The sequence below is a fragment of the Plectropomus leopardus genome, chromosome 2 (assembly GCF_026936395.1).
Source record: "Plectropomus leopardus strain MGB_pleo_1.0 chromosome 2, ASM2693639v1, whole genome shotgun sequence".
In the NCBI taxonomy this organism is placed as follows: Eukaryota; Metazoa; Chordata; class Actinopteri; order Perciformes; family Serranidae; genus Plectropomus; species Plectropomus leopardus.
Window position 1 is genome coordinate 15,609,692 of NC_142177.1, and position 19,496 is coordinate 15,629,187.

Below are 19,496 nucleotides of genomic sequence, written 5' to 3' on the forward strand. Positions count from 1 at the left end.
TCAAGTCAATTTTATTTATAGAGTCCATTATCACAAAACATGGTTTGCCTCAAAGGGTTTTTTTTTAGTATATGACATCCCTTTGCCCTTTGACCTTCACATCACCCAAGGAAAAACGGGGGGGAGGGAGGAAGAAACCTCAGGAAGTGCAGCAGAGTATGATGAGGGATCCCTCTTCCAGGACAGACAGACATGCAATTGATGTCGTAAATAACATATGAAATACTATTGTGGCAAAAAGGAAAAAGAAAAAGAGAGGGGGGAGGGGGAGAGAGGGGGAGAGAGGCACAGCAACAATGGAAACAGACGCATGTCATAATACAATAACGATAGGTGCGAAATTATCAAATGCACTCTATGAGGATATTGTGGGTGTTGATAAGAGTCTCATGCATATATTGATACAGAAGTGTCCAAAGGCATGATCACAGCATCGGCATAACCAGGACCAAGAGCACGATCAGGGCAAGCGGGGGGTACAGTATCAGTGCAGCACGAGCACAACCAATGGCATGGTCACAGCGCCAACACAGCTGTCACCACGATCAGTCACAGCCAGGGTTGCGGCCAGGATCCAGGAAAGCTAGGAAACAAGAGAGCAGGAATGCTCCAGAGAGGCAACGGGATTAGCATAGTGCAGTTCAACAGTACGAAGGTGGTGAGCAGTAAAAAGGAAAAGCACTCAGTGAGAATCCTAGAGTCACTGATCAGCAATTACGATTTAAATATGAATGCCAAAGAGCAGTAATAGAAAAGAAAGAAAGAGAGAGGAAGCAGAGCCAGAGTGGCAGGTCTGAACGGACTCATGAAAAAAGCAAAGCTATAGTTATACATATATACGCTATAGGCGAAAATGTCAAAAATTTGACATATCCCAAAAACAGCTGAAAAAAGCTTTAAACTGCTATATATAGCTTGCAGAGGCATGCCATAGCATAAAAAGTTGCAAAACTGGCCAGAAACTCCATAATATGTTATGTCGAAAAAATGACCCAACAAGCAAGGCTATAGTATGGCAAAAATGTCAAAAAATGACATGTCCCCAAAACAGCTGAAAACAGCTTTAAACCGCCTCAAATACCCTGCAGAGACAGCCCATACCATAGAAACTTGCAACAACGGCCAAAAAGACCACAATATGGCATGTCGAAAAAATGACCCAAAAAGCAAGGCTATAGTATGGCAAAAATGTCAACAAATGACATGTCCCAAAAACTGCTGAAAACAGCTTTAATCTGCAATATATAGCGTTCAGAAACATGCCATAGCAGAAAAACTTGCAAAAACAGCCAAAAACACCATAATATGGCAAGTCAAAAAAATGGCCCAAAAAGCAAGGCTATAGTATGGCAAAAATGCCCAACAAATGACATGTCCCAAAAACTGCTGAAAACAGCTTTAAACTGCAATATATAGCGTTCAGAAATATGCCATAGCATAGAAAGTTGCAAAAACAGCCAGAAACTCCATAATATGTCATGTCGAAAAAATGACCCAACAAGCAAGGCTATAGTATGGGAAAACTGTCAAAAAATGACATGTCCCAAAAACGGCTGAAAACAGCTTTATATTGTCTCAAATAGCCTGCAGAGGCACGCCATAGCATTGAAACTTGCAACAACAGCCAAAAACACCACAATATGGCATGTCGAAAAAATGGCCCAAAAAGCAAGGCTATAGTATGGCAAAAATGCCCAACAAATGACATGTCCCAAAAACTGCCGAAAACAACTTTAAACTGCAATATATAGCGTTCATAGACGTGCCATAGCATAAAAAGTTGCAAAACTGGCCAAAAACACCATAATATTGCAAGTCAAAAAAATGGCCCAAAAAGCAAGGCTATAGTATGGCAAAACTTTCAAAAAATGACATGTCCCAAAAACTGCTGAAAACAGCTTAAATCTGCATTGAATAGCGTGCAGAGACACACCATAGCAGAGAAACTTGCAAAAAACAACCGAAAACAACATAATATGGCACGTCTAAAAAATGACCCTAAAAGCAAGGCTATAGTATGGCAAAACTGTCAAAAAATGACATGTCCCCAAAACAGCTGAAAACAGCTTTAAACCGCCTCAAATAGCCTGCAGAGACAGCCCATACCATAGAAACTTGCAACAACGGCCAAAAACACCATAATATGGCATGTCGAAAAAATGGCCCAAAAAGCAAGGCTATAGTATGGCAACACTGTCAAAAAAAACCTGACATCTCAAAAACTTTTGAAAACAGCGTAAAATTTCAATAAACAGCGTTCATAGACATGCCATAGCATAAAAAGTTGCAAAACTGGCCAAAAACACCATAATATGGCATGTCGAAAAAATGGCCCAAAAAGCAAGGCTATAGTATGGCAAAAATGCCCAACAAATGACATGTCCCAAAAACTGCTGAAAACAGCTTTAAACTGCAATATATAGCGTTCAGAAATATGCCATAGCATAGAAAGTTGCAAAAACAGCCAAAAACTCCATAATATGTCATGTCGAAAAAATGACCCAACAAGCAAGGCTATAGTATTGCAAAAATGTCAAAAAATGACATGTCCCAAAAACTGCTGAAAACAGCTTTAAACTGCAATATATAGCGTTCAGAAATATGCCATAGCATAGAAAGTTGCAAAAACAGCCAGAAACTCCATAATATGTCATGTCGAAAAAATGACCCAACAAGCAAGGCTATAGTATGGGAAAAATGACAAAAAATGGCATGTCCCAAAAACTGCTGAAAACAGCTTAAATCTGCATTGAATAGCGTGCAGAGACACACCATAGCAGAGAAACTTGCAAAAACGACCGAAAACACCCTAATATGGCACGTTGAAAAAATGACCCTAAAAGCAAGGCTATAGTATGGCAACACTGTCAAAAAAAACCTGACGTCTCAAAAACTGTTGAAAACAGCGTAAAATTTCAATAAGCAGCGTTCATAGACATGCCATAGCATAAAAAGTTGCAAAACTGGCCAAAAACACCATAATATGGCATGTCGAAAAAATGGCCCAAAAAGCAAGGCTATAGTATGGCAAAAATGCCCAACAAATGACATGTCCCAAAAACTGCTGAAAACAGCTTTAAACTGCAATATATAGCGTTCAGAAATATGCCATAGCATAGAAAGTTGCAAAAACAGCCGAAAACTCCATAATATGTCATGTCGAAAAAATGACCCAACAAGCAAGGCTATAGTATTGCAAAAATGTCAAAAAATGACATGTCCCAAAAACTGCTGAAAACAGCTTTAAACTGCAATATATAGCGTTCAGAAATATGCCATAGCATAGAAAGTTGCAAAAACAGCCAAAAACTCCATAATATGTCATGTCGAAAAAATGACCCAACAAGCAAGGCTATAGTATGGGAAAACTGTCAAAAAATGACAAGTCCCAAAAACTGCTGAAAACAGCTTGAATCTGCATTGAATAGCGTGCAGAGACACACCATAGCAGAGAAACTTGCAAAAACGACCGAAAACACCATAATATGGCACGTCGAAAAAATGACCCTAAAAGCAAGGCAATAGTATGGCAAAACTGTCAAAAAATGACATGTCCCAAAAACGGCTGAAAACAGCTTTATATTGTCTCAAATAGCCTGCAGAGGCACACCATAGCATTGAAATTTGCAACAACAGCCAAAAACACCACAATATGGCATGTCGAAAAAATGGCCCAAAAAGCAAGGCTATAGTATGGCAAAAATGCCCAACAAATGACATGTCCCAAAAACTGCCGAAAACAACTTTAAACTGCAATATATAGCATTCATAGACGTGCCATAGCATAAAAAGTTGCAAAACTGGCCAAAAACACCATAATATGGCAAGTCAAAAAAATGGCCCAAAAAGCAAGGCTATAGTATGGCAAAACTTTCAAAAAATGACATGTCCCAAAAACTGCTGAAAACAGCTTAAATCTGCATTGAATAGCAAGCAGAGACACACCATAGCAGAGAAACTTGCAAAAACAGCCAGAAACTCCATAATATGTCATGTCGAAAAAATGACCCAACAAGCAAGGCTATAGTATGGGAAAACTGTCAAAAAATGACATGTCCCAAAAACGGCTGAAAACAGCTTTATATTGTCTCAAATAGCCTGCAGAGGCACGCCATAGCATTGAAACTTGCAACAACAGCCAAAAACACCACAATATGGCATGTCGAAAAAATGGCCCAAAAAGCAAGGCTATAGTATGGCAAAAATGCCCAACAAATGACATGTCCCAAAAACTGCCGAAAACAACTTTAAACTGCAATATATAGCGTTCATAGACGTGCCATAGCATAAAAAGTTGCAAAACTGGCCAAAAACACCATAATATGGCAAGTCAAAAAAATGGCCCAAAAAGCAAGGCTATAGTATGGCAAAACTTTCAAAAAATGACATGTCCCAAAAACTGCTGAAAACAGCTTAAATCTGCATTGAATAGCAAGCAGAGACACACCATAGCAGAGAAACTTGCAAAAAACAACCGAAAACAACATAATATGGCACGTCGAAAAAAAGGCCCAAAAAGCAAGGCTATAGTATGGCAACACTGTCAAAAAAAACCTGACGTCTCAAAAACTGTTGAAAACAGCGTAAAATTTCAATAAACAGCGTTCATAGACATGCCATAGCATAAAAAGTTACAAAACTGGCCAAAAACTCCATAATACGTCATGTTAAAAAAATTACCCTAAAAGCAAGGCAAAAACGTGAAAAAATGGCATGTCCCAAAAACTGTTTAAAACAGCTTTAAACTGCAATAAACAGCGTTCATAGACATGCCATAGCATAAAATGTTGCAAAACTTGCCAAAACACCATAATACGGCATGTCCAAAAAATGACCCTAAAAGCAAGGCTATAGTATGGCAAAACTGTCAAAAAATGACATGTCCCAAAAACAGCTGAAAACAGCTTTAAACTGCAATATATAGCGTTCAGAAATATGCCATAGCATAGAAAGTTGCAAAAACAGCCAGAAACTCCATAATATGTCATGTCGAAAAAATGACCCAACAAGCAAGGCTATAGTATGGGAAAACTGTCAAAAAATGACAAGTCCCAAAAACTGCTGAAAACAGCTTAAATCTGCATTGAATAGCGTGCAGAGACACACCATAGCAGAGAAACTTGCAAAAACGGCCAAAAACACCATAATATGGCATGTCGAAAAAATGGCCCAAAAAGCAAGGCTATAGTATGGCAACACTGTCAAAAAAAACCTGACGTCTCAAAAACTGTTGAAAACAGCGTAAAATTTCAATAAGCAGCGTTCATAGACATGCCATAGCATAAAAAGTTGCAAAACTGGCCAAAAACACCATAATATGGCATGTCGAAAAAATGGCCCAAAAAGCAAGGCTATAGTATGGCAAAAATGCCCAACAAATGACATGTCCCAAAAACTGCTGAAAACAGCTTTAAACTGCAATATATAGCGTTCAGAAATATGCCATAGCATAGAAAGTTGCAAAAACAGCCAGAAACTCCATAATATGTCATGTCGAAAAAATGACCCAACAAGCAAGGCTATAGTATGGGAAAAATGACAAAAAATGGCATGTCCCAAAAACAGCTGAAAACAGCTTTAAACCGCCTCAAATACCCTGCAGAGACAGCCCATACCATAGAAACTTGCAACAACGGCCAAAAACACCATAATATGGCAAGTCAAAAAAATGGCCCAAAAAGCAAGGCTATAGTATGGCAAAAATGCCCAACAAATGACATGTCCCAAAAACTGCTGAAAACAGCTTTAAACTGCAATATATAGTGTTCCGAGACATGCCATGGCATAAAAAGTTACAAAACTGGCCAAAAACTCCATAATACGTCATGTTAAAAAAATTACCCTAAAAGCAAGGCTATAGTATGGCAAAAACGTGAAAAAATGGCATGTCCCAAAAACTGTTTAAAACAGCTTTAAACTGCAATAAACAGCGTTCATAGACATGCCATAGCATAAAATGTTGCAAAACTTGCCAAAACACCATAATATGGCATGTCCAAAAAATGGCCCAAAAAGCAAGGCTATAGTATGGCAAAAATGCCCAACAAATGACATGTCCCAAAAACTGCTGAAAACAGCTTAAACTGCAATATATAGCGTTCAGAAACACGCCATAGCAGAAAAACTTGCAAAAATTGCCAAAAACACCATAATATGTTATGTCGAAAAATGACCCAACAAGCAAGGCTCTAGTATTGCAAAAATGTCAAAAAATGACATATCCCCAAAACTGCTGAAAACAGCTTTAAACTGCTATATATAGCGTGCAGAGGCATGCCATAGCATAGAATCTTGCAAAAATTGCCAAAAACACCATAATATGTTATGTCGAAAAAATGGCCCAAAAAGCAAAGCTATAGCATGGCAAAAATGAAAAAAATGACATGTCCCAAAAACTATTGAAAATAACTTTAAAAAGCATTAAACAGCGTTCTGAGACACCACATCGCATAGAAAGTTGCAAAAAGCCAAAAACTCCATAATATGGCATGTCGAAAAAATGACCCAAAAAGCAAGGCTATAGTATGGCAAAACTGTCAAAAAATGACATGTCCCAAAAACTGCTGAAAACAGCTTTAAACTGCAATATATAACGTTCAGAAATATGCCATAGCAGAGAAAGTTGCAAAAACAGCCAGAAACTCCATAATATGTTATGTCGAAAAAATGACCCAAAAAGCAAGGCTATAGTATGGGAAAAATGACAAAAAATGGCATGTCCCCAAAACAGCTGAAAACAGCTTTAAACCGCCTCAAATAGCCTGCAGAGACAGCCCATACCATAGAAACTTGCAACAACAGCCAAAAAGACCATAATATGGCATGTCGAAAAAATGACCCAAAAAGCAAGGCTATAGTATGGCAAAAATGTCAACAAATGACATGTCCCAAAAACTGCTGAAAACAACTTTAAACTGCAATATATAGCGTTCAGAAACACGCCATAGCAGAAAAACTTGCAAAAACAGCCAAAAACACCATAATATGGCAAGTCAAAAAAATGGCCCAAAAAGCAAGGCTATAGTATGGCAAAACTGTCAAAAAATGACATGTCCCAAAAACGGCTGAAAACAGCTTAAATCTGCATTGAATAGCGTGCAGAGACACACCATAGCAGAGAAACTTGCAAAAACGACCGAAAACACCATAATATGGCACGTCGAAAAAATGACCCTAAAAGCAAGGCTATAGTATGGCAAAACTGTCAAAAAATGACATGTCCCAAAAACGGCTGAAAACAGCTTTATATTGTCTCAAATAGCCTGCAGAGGCACGCCATAGCATTGAAACTTGCAACAACGGCCAAAAACACCATAATATGGCATGTCGAAAAAATGGCCCAAAAAGCAAGGCTATAGTATGGCAAAAATGCCCAACAAATGACATGTCCCAAAAACTGCTGAAAACAACTTTAAACTGCAATATATAGCATTCATAGACGTGCCATAGCATAAAAAGTTGCAAAACTGGCCAAAAACACCATAATATGGCACGTCGAAAAAATGACCCTAAAAGCAAGGCTATAGTATGGCAAAACTGTCAAAAAATGACATGTCCCCAAAACAGCTGAAAACAGCTTTAAACCGCCTCAAATACCCTGCAGAGACAGCCCATACCATAGAAACTTGCAACAACGGCCAAAAAGACCACAATATGGCATGTTGAAAAAATGGCCCAAAAAGCAAGGCTATAGTATGGCAAAAATATCAAAAAATGACATGTCCCAAAAACTGCTGAAAACAGCTTTAAACTGCAATATATAGCGTTCAGAAACACGCCATAGCAGAAAAACTTGCAACAATGGCCAAAAACACCATGTCAAGTCAAATGACCCAACAAGCAAGGCTATAGTATGGCAACACTGTCAAAAAAAAAAACTGACGTTTGAAAAAACTGTTGAAAACAGCTTTAAACTGCAATATATAGCGTTCATAGACATGCCATAGCATAAAAAGTTGAAAAACTGGCCAAAAACAACATAATATGTCATGTCGAAAAATGACCCAACAAGCAAGGCTATAGTATTGCAAAAATGTCAAAAAATGACATGTCCCAAAAACTGCTGAAAACAGCTTTAAACTGCAATATATAGCGTTCAGAAATATGCCATAGCATAAAAAGTTACAAAACTGGCCAAAAACTCCATAATATGTCATGTTAAAAAAATTACCCTAAAAGCAAGGCTATAGTATGGCAAAAACGTGAAAAAATGGCACGTCCCAAAAACTGTTTAAAACAGCTTAAAACTGCAATAAACAGCGTTCATAGACATGCCATAGTATAAAATGTTGCAAAACTTGCCATAAACACCATAATATGGCAAGTCAAAAATTGGCCCAAAAAGCAAGGCTATAGTATAGCAAAACTGTCAAAAAATGACATGTCCCAAAAACTGCTGAAAACAGCTTTAAACTGCAATATATAGCGTGCAGAGACCCACCATAGCGTAAAAAGTTGCAAAACTGGCCCAAAACACCATAATATGGCATGTTGAAAAAATGGCCCAAAAAGCAAGGCTATAGTATGGCAAAAATGCCCAACAAATGACATGTCCCAAAAACTGCTGAAAACAGCTTTACACTGCAATACATAGCGTTCAGAAATATGCCATAGCATAGAAAGTTGCAAAAACAGCCAGAAACTCCATAATACTGTATGTCATGTCGAAAAAATGACCCAACAAGCAAGGCTATAGTATGGGAAAAATGACAAAAAATGGCATGTCCCAAAAACTGCTGAAAACAGCTTAAATCTGCATTGAATAGCCTGCAGAGACAACCCATACCATAGAAACTTGCAACAACGGCCAAAAACACCATAATATGGCATGTCGAAAAAATGGCCAAAAAGCAAGGCTATAGTATGGCAAAAATGTCAAAAAATGACGTCCCAAAAACAGCTGAAAACAGCTTTAAACCGCCTCAAATAGCCTGCAGAGACAGCCCATACCATAGAAACTTGCAACAATGGCCAAAAACACCATAATATGTCAAGTCAAATGACCCAAAAAGCAAGGCTATAGTATGGCAAAAATGTCAAAAAATGACGTCCCAAAAACAGCTGAAAACAGCTTTAAACTGCAATAAATACCGCACTGAGACACACCATAGCATAGAAAGTTGCAAAAATGGCCAAAAACACAATTTTATCGCATGTTGGAAAAAAAACACCGAAATACTGCAATACTATAGTATGACAAAAATGTCAAATCATGACATGTCCCAAAAACTGCTGAAAACAGCTCAAATCTGCATTGAATAGCCTGCAGAGACACACCATCGCAGAGAAACTTGCAAAAACAACCGAAAACACCATAATATGGCACGTCGAAAAAATGACCCTAAAAGCAAGGCTATAGTATGGCAAAAATGTCAAAAAATGACATGTCCCCAAAACAGCTGAAAACAGCTTTAAACCGCCTCAAATACCTGCAGAGACAGCCCATACCATAGAAACTTGCAACAACGGCCAAAAACACCATAATATGGCATGTTGAAAAAATGGCCCAAAAAGCAAGGCTATAGTATGGCAAAAACGTGAAAAAATGGCATGTCCCAAAAACTGTTTAAAACAGCTTCAAACTGCCTCAAATACTCTGCAGAGGCAAGCCATAGTATAGAAACTTGCAATAAGGGCCAAAAACACCAATATATGTCAAGTCAAATGACCCAATAAGCAAGGTTATAGTATGGCAAAAATGTCAAAAAAGGACGTCCCAAAAACTGCTGAAAACAGCTTTAAATTGCAATAAATACCGTGCTGAGACACGCCATAGCATAAAAAGTTGCAAAAATGGCCAAAAACACAATTTTATCGCGTGTTGGAAAAAAAACACAGAAATACTTCAATTCTACAGTATGACGTAAATGTCAAATCATGACATGTCCCAAAAACACCTGAAACCTGCTGGAAACAGACAACTGCAGAAAACCACATGTATGCAATGTTTACAAAAAGGCCAAAGACATGACATCTTTATGCATGTAAAAAATGGCCGAAAACGACATTGTGCAGTCTGTCGAAAAACATAAAATTTTAACATGTCAAAAAATGCCTAAAGACGACTTTTGACAGCTTGTAGAGACGTGTCATAGTACAAAATGTCTAAAAAAAAAAGGGCCATGTCATAAATTAGCACATCAAAATAGCAAAAACGACATATTTTAGCTTGTAGAGACATAGTACAAAATGTCAAAAACCTAATTTAGTGTACTGAATAAATGGCCAAAAACGACATTGTATAGTATGTCATAAAAATCCTGAAAACAACATATTATAGCTTGTAGACACCTCATAGCATACTATGTTGAAAAAAAGGCCCAAAACTACACCACGTCAAAGGGGTTTTACAGACATGGAAAGTTGTAAAAGGTTGTGCAACAGAAATGATATCTAGGACCTGCAAGGATCACAACAACAAGCTACTGGAAAGCTACAGGCAGCAACAGTTGCAAATGGCCACCATGGTTTCTGCACCACCCTTTAATAGAAGGTATTCTGTGTTTTAGGTCAATCCAGACTGAGTTAAACTTATCGAGGAGTGGAAATGTAACTCTGTTAAAGTCATATCAATACCCTGCTATTAATTGTGCAATTCAATGCATCTGTTTTATGTCGATAATGAAAGAAATTTCCTGACAGCAAAACGTTTATTTCACTTTGGTTATTAACTAGAGATTGATACTGCATCAGCAGATATGACACAGAATCATCAGAATTTATCATGTCAGAATTTTACCTTTTTTGACATACAATACTATGTCGTTTTCAGCCATTTTTTCAACATACTATACTATGTCAATTTAAGACATTCTTTCTACGTGCTTTATTTTATTTTATTTTTATTTTTTTTTTGGCCTTTTTGTTGACACAATATACTATGATGCATCTCGACAACCTTTAATTTCATTTTCAGCCATTTTTTTCACGTCAAAATTGGATTTCTTTTTACATATTATAAAATGTCATTTTTCCAGCACTTTTTTCATCATGCTATATTGTGACCTCTTTGGCCTTCTTTCAAAGTTTTTCCTTACTAAATGTGAAGGGCTAAAGACAAAGGGATGTCATATACTGTAAAGCCAAATTGTGATTTGGGATAATGGCTTGATTAATTATTAACTTGGAACAGGAAAAGTCATACTATAGCATGTTGCCCAAAATATCACAAAAAAGTCATATAACATGTTCAAAATCACTCAAAAAGGTCATACTATTATATGTTGTCAAAAGAAGCATCAAAATAGAACAAAACATCAAGCTATTGAATGTTGTCCAAAATTAGCACAAAAAAAGTCAAACTCCAGTATGTCATTCAAAAAAGCACAAAATAATCATATTATACTATGTTGTCAAAAAAACAACACATCAGACTATTATGTCCTCCAAAATTGCATAAAAAAGTCAAACTATAGCATGTTGTCCAAAACTGCACAAAAATTTCATACCAGAGCATGTTGTCCAAAATATCATAACAAAGTCATACTAGAGCATTTTGTCCAAATCGCATAAAAAAGTCATACTATAGTATGTTGTCCAAAATAACAAAAAAAAGTTATACTATGGCATGTTTTCCAAAATATCATAAAAAAAAATCATACTATAGCATGTTGTCCAAACTCGCACAAAAAGTCAACTATAGCATGCTGTCAAAAGTCACTCGAAAAAGTCACACTCCAAAATATCATAAAAAAGTGATACAATAGTATGTCGTCTAAAATATGAAAAGTCAAACTATAGCATGTGGTCAAAAAATGCTGTTGTCCAAAATCGCACCAGAAAGTCATACTATAGCATGTTGTCCAAAGTATCACAAAAAAGTTATTCTATAGCATGTTGGCCAAAATATCACATAAAAAAGTCATACCGTTGCATGTCGTCCAAAATATCACAGAAAACTCACACTATAGCATGATGTCCAAAATCGCACAAAAAAGTCGTACTATGGCATGTGTCCAAAATATCACTGAAAAAGTTATGCTATAGCATGTTGTCTAAAATTGCACAAAAAAGTCATCCTATAGCATGTCGTCCAAAATACCACAAAAAAGTCATGCTATAGCACGTCCACCAAAATCGCACAAAAAAGTCACACTACAGTATGTCATCCAAAATCGCACAAAAAAAGTAATGCAATAGCATGTCATCCAAAATATCACAAAAAAAGTCTTAGGCATGGCATATTGTCAAAAATTGCTTGAAAAAGTCATACTATCCAAACTATGTCCAAAATCGCACAAGTCTCATATTAGCATGTTGACCAAAATGTCATAAAAAGTCATACTATAGCACATTGTCCAAAAACTGCACAAAAAAGGTCATACCATAGAACAGGCATCAACAACTGGCAGACCACGGTCTGGACCCGGACCAAATCTTTGTCCTTTCCGGACCTGTGGCCAAGTCGTAATAAAATGTAAGAATGAGAACAATATTTTTTAAGATGTACTGCTGAGCAATTAATCGAAAAATAATTGAAACCGACATTCAGAACCTCTAACAGACATAAGGTTGCCAGTGTTGGGTATTTCTGTCATTTAAAAATTAACCCTTTCCACACCGGGGCTGCCAACTCCCAGGCATCTGCCGTGCATCTAACGTTTTTGGGCACTGTCTTACACTATCATGACACCAAGGAAAATCTCACGCCATAACACAGCAAGGGCACAAGTGTTGAACAATCATGTAAAAAAGTGAATGACTGACTAGAACGGCTGAGTGTTTGACAGCCACAGTGTTTCATTATCGCGGATCAAACAGCTGATGGTCCGACAGCAGCACAGTGAGACAAACAGAGCGCAGTTTCTTCTCAAAGCACCAAAGTGTCTGAAACAGACACATCTGCAGAGGTGGAAAGTGACTTCTTTAGACTTCTACAGACTACTTTGTGTTAGTTTCAGGTTTAACCAGTCTTTGGATGAATTATTTAGAAACACCAGGATGCATCGCTCCGTGTCTCATCCAGCCACTCGCGCTGAGCTCTTATTATTATTTTTAACAGGGGTAGATGTTATGTTTTGGTGGCCTGGGGTCACAAGCACATGACCTTATTTTAACCATTTCTCTAACTGGGAATGTTGGCAGGCTGTTGGCAGCTATAGGAGAAGTGGGACTACTCAAAAGCTTTTAATTCCTGAGTAAAATGATTAATAGCACAGAAGTTTCATGGAAATTGAAGTCAGAGTCCTGCAGTCAGGAGAGTTTGGCCTATTTTCAGCACAATGCTTAAATTTACGTGAAGTTTGTTTAAAATTGATCTTTTTTATATAATGCTGGAAAGTTAAATAAATAATAATAAATCATATGTTTATCACACTCCAACAAACCATGGTCAAATGAAACTGTGCCAGTGAACTATGAGGGAAAAAACAAACCACAAGAAAAGCAAAATAATCATTCATTAATTGTAATCGAGGTAAAAATGTTCAAATAATTGTGATTCTGATTTTAGGTATGCAGTTCGGACCTTTGCTGGGAGGAAATTTTAGCAGCTGGACCCCTTTGAATTTAAATTGAATACCCCTGCTATAGTATGTCATCTAGTATAGCACCAAAAAGTCATACTGTACTATCTTTTTCAAATTATTACAAAAATCACAGTTTAGTGTATCGTCCATAATAGCACAAAAACATCATACTATAATGTGTCATCCAAAATAGTTTTAAAACAGTATGTTAAAACAGTATGTATGTATATGTAAAATGGCCAAAAAAAAGGGGGTCATGTCTTACATACAAACTCACTTGGCCACTGGACTCTGTTCATATATAGATTTGCTCCACCATTATGTTATAATGGAATGATTTTGATAGCTGAGACTCATCTCATTTTTTGGGAACATTTTTTGGAACATTTATGACAGTCTCCTTTCTCCTCCAGGCAAAATTTCCCAAATACTAATAAAAGAACGCTAAAATATTTACAAGAGGTCAACCAGAATAGATTTTGCTGAAGATTAACTGATCAACTGAGTGTGTAGCAAAAGCTAAAATAAATTTCCAAGCACTTTGTGAATTAAGATTAATATAAGAGCCAAAAGATTAATTTATGCAAACATTTTTTATTTCCTTCAGAGACTCAGCAGAGCAGCTCTCTGTTTGGTCTTTTTTTAGCAGCTGCAACAAAGTCTCAGTCCTCTGCTCATAAATCAACTCTGTCCATCTTCTCGGGGTGAAATTAGACCACTGAGAGTCAATGACAGGTCTGCTCCACAGTAAAAGCTTTAATGGAACATTGTACTTCACGGCAGTAATTGCTGTCAAATTTGTCATTGTCTCATATTAGAATGCATTGGCGTCATGTTTGTGTGCTGTCTGATGGCCTGTCTCAGTGCCAAGTTGTTTCCTTTGACGAGAAGGCAGCTGACCTCACACCTCTTTAGAATACAGACAAGCGGCGCAAAACCTTTTAGTATGACTTTTTTAAATCAAAGATATATTCAGTGGATTAAAAATCCAAATTAAGGCATTTTGTTATAAATATTCCATTTCATAAAGATAAATCATTGAGAAACAGCATTGTCAAATCGCATCATGATATGAGAACTATTGGATGTTGCCACTGTATCACCATCCATCACACTTTGGGTTGTGGACTCCTGCAAGGGACGGATCTAACTCATAGACTGTGGCGACCTATGACCTGCAGCTCTTTGCACCTCCAAGTACTCAGATGCCTTTCTCTCTTCTCAAGCTTTCATTGTTCAGCAGGGAGCATTTTATACCTCATACAGTGAATGTTTTCATCCTTCCCATACAACAATATGACTCTCGCCTCATTGCATTCGCTCTCACATCGAGTCTGTGCAGGTAATTTGCCCAGTGGCGCCTTTGATGAAGCAATCCAATGACAAGTTATTAAGGCTTGGGTACACAGTTGAATGCCACACAGAAGCACATCACATTCATCAAAGAAAAAAAAACCTTTCAGAGATACTTTCTTGCAATTGTGACATTAGTAACCATGAATTGTCATCCCATTATTTCCTGCTGAGCATCTCATAATTGCATTTTTTAAAACACAATTTGATTTAATGTTTATGAAAATGCATGTGTGTAATTATGAATAGATTACCTGTCAGTTTTTAGTGTTATCTGAACAGGTAGTGTTGCGAGTAACAACTGTGGGAGCATTTTAATGCAGAGCAGAATATCATTTTGACCCGAATAATCCCAATTCTTGAAAATCCCTGTTCAAAAGGAATGTTGACATCATAATAATAGGGATAACACCAATCAAGATTTATCAGTATTTGAATCCAATTCTGATGGCAGCTGTGTTGTTTGCTCATATCACTGCAGATCCAATCTGATTAAACCACATCACACACAATCCTGAGGAGGCAGATTAGACAAGTGACGAACTATTAAAATCCTAATACATAATCCGCAAGCATGTGGGGTTTTTTCTCTAAACTTAAGCTTTGATCGTTGCATATTTAGTCATGATAATTTAAGGTTATGGAGACACTAAAGGCTAAGAAACATAATGTCACAGAGTGAAGTGTTTTTAATTCACATATATGATTTTAATTTTATATGGTTTTAATATTTCTGAATTATGAGATACGGAAATTTGAGAAAACCTTTCTAATATTTTTTTTTTAATTCTGTAATTCATGTAATTAAGGAGCATGCATCCCTGATTACTGTATGTAAGTTAATACATATTATTTATTATTATTATTATTATTATTATTATTATTATTATTATTATTATTATTATTATTATTATTTTACGATGTGCACATGCATTTTAGGTTGAACTGTAAATCAACTTCAGCCAAAAGTGCAACAATATTGCATTTTTACCCTTAAAACTGTATGTTCAAGCCTGCACATACATAAGTATTTTATGATATATAGCATTATTAAATAGCTCATGGGGAAAAGAAACAGAGAAGATGTGGGAAAGGGGATGCTACAAATCAAACATTGCCTTTGCATATTTGGGCATCAATCAGCAGGACAGAGCAGAAGGTCTTATTCTGCCCATGTGAAAGTGTGCATGCTGACATACGGAGTGGACTAGCAGCCTTTGGGGAGAGAGACACCAGTCTTTCTCTGCATTCAAGCTCGCTAAAAGTAACTCAACCCTTCAGACAACTCTACAGAGATCGGAGGCGGATGGGATGGCAGCCAGAGGTGAATGAAGGAGTTTTAAAGCAAAACACCTGATGTTCAATACTGAGCTGTACAGATATACAACAATGGCTTGGAGATCTAAATGAAGTCTCTCTTTTAAAGATGCAGATCCAAAGCAGGAGCCTCAGTGAGACGGTTCCTTTTATCACGAGAGTGAAACAATGCAATCATTAACATTAAGATGTGGTTTAAAAACGTCTGGTGGAACATGGGAGTGTGGGTGTTAGGAGGAGGTGGCAGGACACTGATATTGGCAAGATTATTCCAAGATCAGTCATGGACTATCTGATTAAACAGGTCGAGCTTGATTTACAGTGATGACGGGTCCATTTAGTCAGCGCTCAAGCAGCTAGAATAAGCTCAAAGTGATGTCACTCACCATTTTCACCCTGCTCTTCTGAGAGGTGAAGGAAACAGGGAGCTGAACTGCCTCTGCACTCTTCCTTAGATGATTGAAATCATTTGAAGATACAGAGGGAAGGAAGCTTGCTGAGAACAGAGACATGAAACAAACACAAAATGTGTGTTAGTCTGTGTGTGCACTGTTTGAATAAGGAAAGAAAAGTTCAGAGTAAATCTGTTCTAACAGTAGTGCATGTATGTGTTTTTAAATGTGTGTGTTGCATGTGCATGTGTGTGGACACGTATGTGTGTGCAGGAAGGGAAGAGAGTGATTTTGACGAATGTGTCCTGACGGATGGTGTAACCCCCCTAAGCCTGCCTCCACTTCCTCCGCAGCCCTCCTGTCACAGCTGCATATCGAGGTCAAACCACCTTTCATATCTGTTCCACACTGCAAGGACAAAACACAGAGCACAAGTAAACACCTCATCCCCCGGGAATGCTGCTGCTTTCTTATTTTGAACTCATTTAGTCAGTGATTGCACCAAAATGCCTCAGTGTATGATGATATATTTTGAATTAAATAATACTTAGCATCGTCACTCCAGTTCAAGATGAATTAGATAAGCAGCAGCTGCATGCAGATGTTTCAGTATCTGAAACTGGAAATGCTGATCTTCAATTAAAGGCCCAGTGTATAAGATTTAGTAGAATATATTGGCAGATATGGAATATATAATAAGTATGTTTTCTATAGTATATAATCGCCTAAAAAAAGGAATCTTCAAATTTTAGTTACCTTAGAGTGAGCTGTTTGTATTTTCATAGGAAGCAGGTCCTTGTCTACGGAGACCATGTTGCACCGCCACATTTCTACAGTAGCCCAGAAGGGGAAACCAAACACTGGCTCTTGACACGGCCATTTGCGTCAGCCTCCAAAGTTAGCAGTCCCTCTGCGACAAGCCGAACAGTTTTTGAAAAACACAGACTAAAACGTGAAACTGCTCAGTGTTTTTACCTGTTTAAACCATCTGGTGGATTTAATTTGGAGAGGAGGTGATCTCTGCGGGTAATTCGGCTCCTGGTAAAAACCTCCTGAACATCTGAATCAAAAAAAAAGGTGAGCACACTTAAGCACACTTCAGCAAGCCAAACAGCATAGGAGAAACAGTGATTTGTGCCATGGAACAGCTTTATTGAGTGTTTTTACTGGTTTTCATCATCTGGTCATGTGCTGAACGGCATCAGAAAAACACTGATTTGTAATGTGAAACTGCTTTATTCAGTGTTTTTTCCCAGTATAACTCACCTGGTCTGTTTGTTTTGGAGAGGAAGACACCTCTGCACACCTCAACAATGAACACTTGAGAGAAGAACTATGAACACACAGGAGAAGTTTTAGCTGGTTTCAGTCTGTAATTCTCACTACTGGATGCCACTAAATCATGTACTCTAGACCTTTAAATGCTCTTTCAATGAAAACTTTTTTAAAATGCAATGTCAAAGAGCATCAGCCATCTAGGTTTCATCAGAATTGCACCAGCATCGTCTCTGATCTTGAGTTTAATCAAAGTTCGACAAGTTGCTGCAGAGATATCCCCTACGTTACAGGTGTGACCAACAAAGCCTGATCCACAGCCCCTCTCGCCCTCTCCCATCTTTCATATTGTGGGGGGGGGGGCACTGTTGAGCAACAGGCTGGATGATGGATGTGGGGGGTGAACAACACTGAAGCACTGTTAAGATTTTAATTTATTGTAATCGTTTTCTGATAAGTGTGTTTCTTGCAGTAAACATAAACATGCAAATTTGAGTGATGACATATTGGACGGGATCATGAGTTGTAATTATTTAACCATAGTTAAAACCATAGTTTGTGTATGTGTGTGCATTTGTGTGCATGTGAGGGATGGGGAGGCACATAAACAAAGGCAAACAAACATACCAAGACAGAGACAAAACAATAACCAGCATACAGAAAAAACACATGCAAACAAAGTGCAGAGCGAGATGTGGCGCGGATCTCGGGGCGTAATGGAGAGAGCAGAGACTTAGGTGCAATTAAAAATCATAAACCTATTAGACACAGGGTGAAAACACTGTGGAGTGTGTGTGCACGCGATAGACAGAGAGAGACAGAGGAGAGATGGGTCATTATGGAGAGCCTGAGGGCTATGTGTGTTGAGGGGGAGGGGACCAGAAACAAACGTCTGTATAGAAAGGAAAAAACAGAGTCCGAAGGTTACTGCATGTCCATGAGGAGTGAAAGAGAGAAGACAGACGAGGGATCTTTGATGATCCGGGGAGGGGTGTCGTTCTTGAAGAGAGTGGGCCAGGCGACTTTAGAAGAGCCATGGGGTTATTTACTTGTATTTAAATAACTGTCCATCAATGTATAATTTGTCCACTGAGATGATTGCTTTTTTCCTTGAGATAACATCTGCTTGCAGATTGGAAAGAGTAGTTTGCTCTGGTGCACGATGTCCTGTGGGAATTAGTCGCTGAGTCCATAATTTGTTCCTTTGAGCTGTTTGCCTTGTCTTTTAACCAATTCTTTTTGTTCAAAATGTTCAAATTTCGCAACGATTGGCCGTGGTTGGTTATTGTTGGTGGTGGTTTTTGGTCCTAAACGGTGTACACAGTGGAATGTAATGTTCTTGACAGTGTCTGTGAGGAGATTGAGCTGTTTTACCATGAAATCTTTTACTGATTTTTCGGGGTAGTCTGGGGTATGTTCTGGATTGCCGGTGAAAACTAAATTGTCTCTCATGCTGCATACTTGAAGATCCAGGATGGATTGTTTCAGGGTTTTGTTTTCTGCAGTGACAAAGCTGGTTGGTGACAGGGGTAAGCTGGGTGGAGGTGGATTGAACGAAGTGCTTAAGCAATTTATTTTCCTTAGTGAGTGTGTCGATCTGGTCCTGGTTGTATTGTAAACTGTAACGGAGTGACTGAAACTCTGGAGGGTGAAGGAGAAGATAAATCTGAAGGCTGGCGGGGTCTCTTACTGT